This window comes from Vigna umbellata, chromosome 4 (assembly GCF_029865625.1).
Source record: "Vigna umbellata cultivar VRB3 chromosome 4, Vumbellata_1.0, whole genome shotgun sequence".
Classification (NCBI taxonomy): Eukaryota; Viridiplantae; Streptophyta; class Magnoliopsida; order Fabales; family Fabaceae; genus Vigna; species Vigna umbellata.
The window spans coordinates 48,114,685-48,121,392 of NC_142168.1; positions in this window are offsets into that span (position 1 = coordinate 48,114,685).

The following is a 6,708-nucleotide window of genomic DNA, read 5'->3' on the forward strand; positions in this document are numbered from 1 at the left end:
CAAAATCAGTTTGTGGAATGAAGGCAATATGATATGCAGTAGGAGTAGGTGTACTTCCAACAGTTAGCTCATCTCTGAAGAACCATCCATTCATAGTCCTTTCCAGCCCAATAGAAAACGGACTTAGTATACCAATTTCTTGTGACTTGTTGAACACAAAGTCTGACTTCTTGAGACACATGTACTCCTTGGAGTATCAGCACCTGGCTGATAAATACTCCATATGCCAATTTGTGTGGAGAGTAATAAAATATGTAGTTCCTCACAAGTATCTGGACCTGCAATTGTTCAAGAAAGAAGGGTTCCTTTTTCAAGAATGGATTGCATATTAAGGGCTTACTGATTTTGTCCAGATGAAAAAAGATTGCTATCCAGATTTGGTAGAGGTTTTCTACACAAACCTGAGGGTTGTAAATGGGGTCATTCACTCAAGGGTAAAAGGTGTTAACATTACTATTGACGATAATGTTTGGTCACATATTGCTGGACTGAAAGCTGAAGGTTTGGATTCTCATATCCGTTTTAGTACCGCAACCCAGTTGGTCGGGATTCTAGTCTTGATAACATTCAACAGAAATACATCTTCTGTTGACATTCTGTGCTCGACAAATCTTTCAGGCAGCAGTAGCCAAGTCAGGACATAAGCAATCAATTTCTCCTCCTTGTTTAAGCCATCATGTAGGTACTGCTTATCCATCGTGTACCTTTGTGGATATCTTAAGCAGTTTATATATATAACTCTCTTTGTTAGCCATCTGTTTGACTCAGAATCACGGATATGAGCATCCAAACCTTCAGCTTTCAGTCCAGCAATATGTGACCAAACATTATCGTCAATAGTAATGTTAACACCTTTGAGCCTTGAGTGAATGACCCCATTTACGACCCTCAGGTTTGTGTAGAAAACCTCTACCAAATCTGGATAGCAATCTTCTTTCATCTTGACAAAATCAGTAAGCCCTTGATATGCAATCCATTCTTGAAAAAGGAACCCTTCTTTCTTGAAAAATTGCAGGTCCAGATACTTGTGAGGAACTATATATTTTATTACTCTCAAGAATAAAAACTTTCCTCGGATCTCTTCATCACTTATCCATGTAGATGGGTTTGCGTTTCTTGTAACCCGTGCAACGTTCTCTTTTCTTCTAGATGATGATGATGAAGAAGCGATGGCTGGATAGAATTCTTGGAACGTCTTTCACAATCTAGTAGTTTTTAACTTCTCAACTTCGAAACTTAAAATATACAATGGTTATGTTGAATTTTACTAGGCTTTGACGTACTAATTGTCAGCCAGAAGACAAAGAGTTTACAAAAGACAAAGGATACGTCGTATTCTACGGATATACGACGTTTTCTTCTTCATCCTCGCGCCTCTTTTTTCCCTTTTAAAACCTCTCATAACCTCCCAGTACCTATATATTTTAATATAAGATTTACATTTTAAGATAACCTCCCATTAGAAATGTAACGTTACGGATATTTGAGATTTTCTTCTTTAGGCTCCCGCCCTTTTCTGTGCTTTTTTCCTTTATAAACCTCCCATAACCCACCATTACCTTTATATTTTAAGATAAGATTTACAATTTTTTTAATTTTTATATTATATAAATTTGTTTAAATTTATCTTGTAATATTTACATATTATAAAATATAAGAACGATTTGTCGGTGAAATTTAAAGAGAATAAAATTTTGTTTCTTTAAAATATTAATTTTATTTCATATGAAAAATAATAATAATATTTTATGAGAATTTTGTTTTAGTTATAGATCACAATAATTAAAATCATAATAAATATTTTTATATTATTAAAAGTAATTTGAAATGAATGTTTTAGGCTAAAGAGAGGTATGATTATACTAAAAGACTTTGATTGTTTTTTAAATTATAATACTTTAAGTTTGTGAAAAAAATTAAGTTGACTGATAAACTAAAGATTAAGATAGAATATCGTGGCCAAAATTGAGATAGCTCAATTAGAAAAAAAATATTTAGACAAATTAACAATAGAGATGCATCACACCAAGTCAAAGATCGAGAAGAGACAACGTGTACGGAGAATAGTCAGACAGATCTAGACCAAAAATTAAGACAGAATGGGTGGTCGAAGATTAAGCCAGTTTAAGTTTGACGGTGGAGACTGGTTGAACCAAAATGAATGTTTGGAGATTAAGACTTAAGTTCCAGACAAACTAACATAAGTTGAAGGTCAAAATGGGTCGGCCTGAGCCAAAGGTAGGGATGGGCTGACCCGAGGCAAAGGTAGGATAAAGGACTATCTCCTGAATAATAAATAGTATAGGAAGTAAAATAAATTGTATTTTTCTTATCAAAGATTAACATCTTTGTGGCAAATATTTCTTTTAGGGTTTCTTAGGTGCCTTGAACATTTATACCTATATATAGGGACACTAAATACATATGTAGACATTTTGGAAGTCATAAATATGCATTTGCAACGATCAAACGAACTCTTAGAAAAGCTTTTATTGCCCATAGTGAAATAAATTATTTTGAAGAATTTAATAATTATAATTAGTTATTAGTATAAATGATTATGATATCAAAAAAATACTATGATTAACATTATTAGAAAAACAAATTTGGCCCCTCTCATGCATTATTTCTTTGCGTTTTAGTATTTTAACAAACGTGTGATCAATATCCAACCACGTTGTTATTACTATGACCATAAATAATCATTAAAAACTCATTTGCATTTCTTAATTTATAATGCTTTGAATCGATTCTTTATTACTTAGAATTGATTATATTAACTTAGAAAAATTGAGAGTGGAATTATATGAATATAGAGTGGCACGTCAAACTTTTTAACTTCAAGCCCTCCAAATCTCCCCTTCTTCGCGGGTGATTGAAAAGTAGACAATTTATGGGGAGCGGGACATCATTTTGTTTTTAAATGAATCAAACAAAATTTATTTCTTTTCTTCTGAATGATGTTTGAACGTCGAATTCGGCGGGGCTTCGACATTCATACAAGATGGTGGAGTGTGGCAGTTACTAAGCATAATTACACGATGTACGTCATCGATTCATCTATTAATATAGCTTGCATTTCACATAATCCATGCCTCCTGTTTCCGTATTGAACATATTAGGATTCATGTTTTTTATATCCTTGGTGTTTTCCTTTCCTTAGATATCTAAGAATTTCGTTCTTCATATTGCAATTTGATAACTTGAACTTGAAAGTGGTTCATTCATCGTCATTTCATATGAAGGAGCCCTTTCAAGTTCAAGTTAACAAAATGTTTTTGTAGTACATAAATGGTTAACATATCTTACTGAAAGGGAAGTGCTTAGGAGAAAGAAATATGGTTCACAATATGTTTAATGTTGAAAGGATTTTGAGATCTAAAATAATTATATAAAAATGTTGTTCAACTTCATCATTTAAAATTGTATGATTCTTTTTGAAATTGTCCATAAGTTGCACTCCTCCGTTAGATTTTAGAGCTATCTTTTTTCTAAGGGAGGATACAACTTATGGACAATTTAAATTTGGAATCAATTTACACAGTTGACGTTGAATGTTGAGTACCCTTGATGCAAAGACCTGGAGTTTATTCATTGTTCTCATCCATTTTATGTGATAAACGACGTCCTATACCCCCTTAAAACATAACATCTAAAATGAATCTAAAGATATTTATTACTTTTTCACTGAATGATGTTTTAACGTCGAATGTGGCATTTCGTTGGATCAAAAAGTACATTTCGATGAAGTATATTTGGATATATTTTGTTTTCCCCTTCTCATAGAACGTCGAAGGCAGCGGGACAATGACGTTAAGGGAATTGCAGTATAATGGGAGCATTAATGGTGAGCTCTTAAATTCACATTAATAAAACGTCTTATTTGATAGGACTTCGACGTTTTTTTCTTCCGCAATAGCAAAAGGTGGCGCTCTTATGATTCTTTTTCTTTAAAATCAGACATGAAATTTTTTCTTTTTACTTCTTCCTTAATTGATTCAAGTTAGCAGTGTATTGAAATTTGCACTTTTAACTAGTGATCAATTTTTGATCAATATCAAAATAACATAATCTTCTATTCTCAACTAGATTGAGGGTTAGTCTACATACAATGCAATCAACATTCACAATTCACAGATCGTTTACTAAAATAAATCCATTTCATTTCAATCTAAAACCGAAAGAAATACAGAAACCATAGGTGGCTTACTAGCCATAATTACAAAATAAAAAACAAAAAACATAGAAAAGTAGGCTCTAAAATAATTATCAAGAAGATTCCATTGAATCTTCATCATCAGAATCTTCAGTATGATCTTGATCAAGAGTAGGTGGACTTTCAAAAGTTTGCTCATCAATGAAGAACCATCCATTCACAGTCTTTTTCAGGCCAATAGATGACAGACTTGGTATACCAATTTCTTCTGACCTTTTGCACACAATTCTTCTTTCTTCTTCAGATTCATCTACTCCTTGGAGTTCTAGCACCTTGTTGATAAATACTCCATATGACAATTTGCGTGCATAATCATCTCCTGTAGTAATCATGTGGTGTTTTAGTACCGCAACCCAATTGGTTGGGATTCTAGTCTTGATAGCATTCAACAGAAATACATCTTTTGTTGACATTCTGTCCTCGTTCAATCTTCCAGGCAATAGTAGCCAAGTCAGGACATAAGCAATCATTTTCTCCTCCTTGTTTAAGCCATCATGTAGGTACTTCTTATCCACCCTGTACCTTCCTGGATATCTTAAGTAGTTTATATATATAGCTCTCTTTGTTAGCCAACTGTTTGACTCAGAATCACGGATATGAGAATCCAAACCTTCAGCTTTCAGTCGAGCAATATCTAACCAAACATTATCTTCAGCCTCCCGCCCTTTTTCTGTCCTTTTGTCAGTGAAATTTAAAGATAATAAAATTTTATTTGTTTAAAATATTAATTTAATTTCATATGGAAAATAATAATAATAATAATATTTTATGAGAATTCAATTTAGTTATAGATCACAATAATTAGAGTAATTTGAAATGAATGTTTTAGGCTAAAGATAGGTATTATTATACTAAAAGACTTTGATTGATTTTGAAATTATAATACCTTTAGTTTGAGAAAAAATTAAGTTGACTGATAAACTAACGGTGTTAGGATAGAATATTGTGGACAAAAATGAAGATAGGTCAATTAGAAAAAAATGTTGTCAAAGTATAATTATCCAAAAGTATTTAGACAAGTTAACAACAGAGATGCATCACACCAGGTCAAATATCGGGATGAGACAGCGTGTATGGGGAATAGTCAGGTAGATCTAGACCAAAAATTAAGCAGAATGGGTTGGGTCGAATATTAAGGCAGATTAGGTTTGACGGTGGAGACTGGTTGACTCAAAATGAATGTTCGGAGATTAAGGCTAAAGGTCCAGACAAACTAACATAAGTTGAATGTCGGGATGGGCTGACCCGAGCAAAAGGTAGGATAGAGGACTATCTCCTTATTAATAATTAGTATAGGAAATAAAATAAATTGTATTTTTCTTATCAAAGATTAACATCTTTGTGGCGAATATTTCTTTTAGGGTTTCTTAGGTGCCTTAAACATTTATACCTATATATAGGGACACCAAATACATATGTAGACATTTTGGAAGTCATAAATTTGCATTTGCAATGTTGAGAGAGGATTCTTTTGGTTCTTGGTTCTCTGATTCTTATCAAAGATTAACATCTTTGTGGCAAATATTTCTTTTAGGGTTTCTTAGGTCCCTTAAACATTTATACCTATACTGTGGCGTTTCCATCTTTGTCTTATGAACCATAAGTAAAATTTAAAAAAGTCGAGACGAACGGGCAAGGTCATGAAAGAGATTTGTCAGAATTCTTGGAACAACAAAAGTTTTCTTAGGGACCAACTATATGTTTAGCAACTCTTATTGGCCACACTGTGATAAATTATTTTATATAATTTAATAATTATAATTAGTTATTAGTATAAATGATTATGATTTAAAAAGTCGACGACGATCAAAGATCAAACGAACTCTTAGAACAAATTTTATTGGCCACATTGAGATAAATTATTTTGAATAATTTAATAATTATAATTAGTTATTAGTATAAATTATTATGATATAAAAAATAACTATCAATAACATTATTAGGAAAATACTATGAATAACATTATTTTCATTTCTTAATTTATAACGCTTTGAATCGATTCTTTATTACTTATAATCAATTATATTAACTTAGCAAAATTGAGGGTGGAATTATATGAATATAGAGGGGCACATCAAACTTTTTAACTTCAAGCCCTCCAAATCTCACCTTCTTCGCGGGTGATTCAAAAGTAGACAATTTCTTGGGGGGCGGGACGTCAATTTGTTCTTATATGAATCAAACTCAAATTTGTTGTTTTTTTTCTGAGTGATGTTTGAATGTCGAATTCGGAGGGGCTTCGACGTCCAGACAAGATAGACAGTAAGCATAATTACACGATGTACGTCATTGATTCATCTATAAATATTGCATTCATCACGTAATCCCTTGCTTCCTGTTTCCGTATTGAACATATTAGGATTCATGTTTTTTTATCTCCTTGGCATTTTCCTTTTCTTAGATTTCGAAACATGTTTGTTCTTTAAATTGCAATTTGCTCGGTTGAATTTCAAAGTGCCTCATTCATGTCTCAGTTCATATGAAGGTGGCCT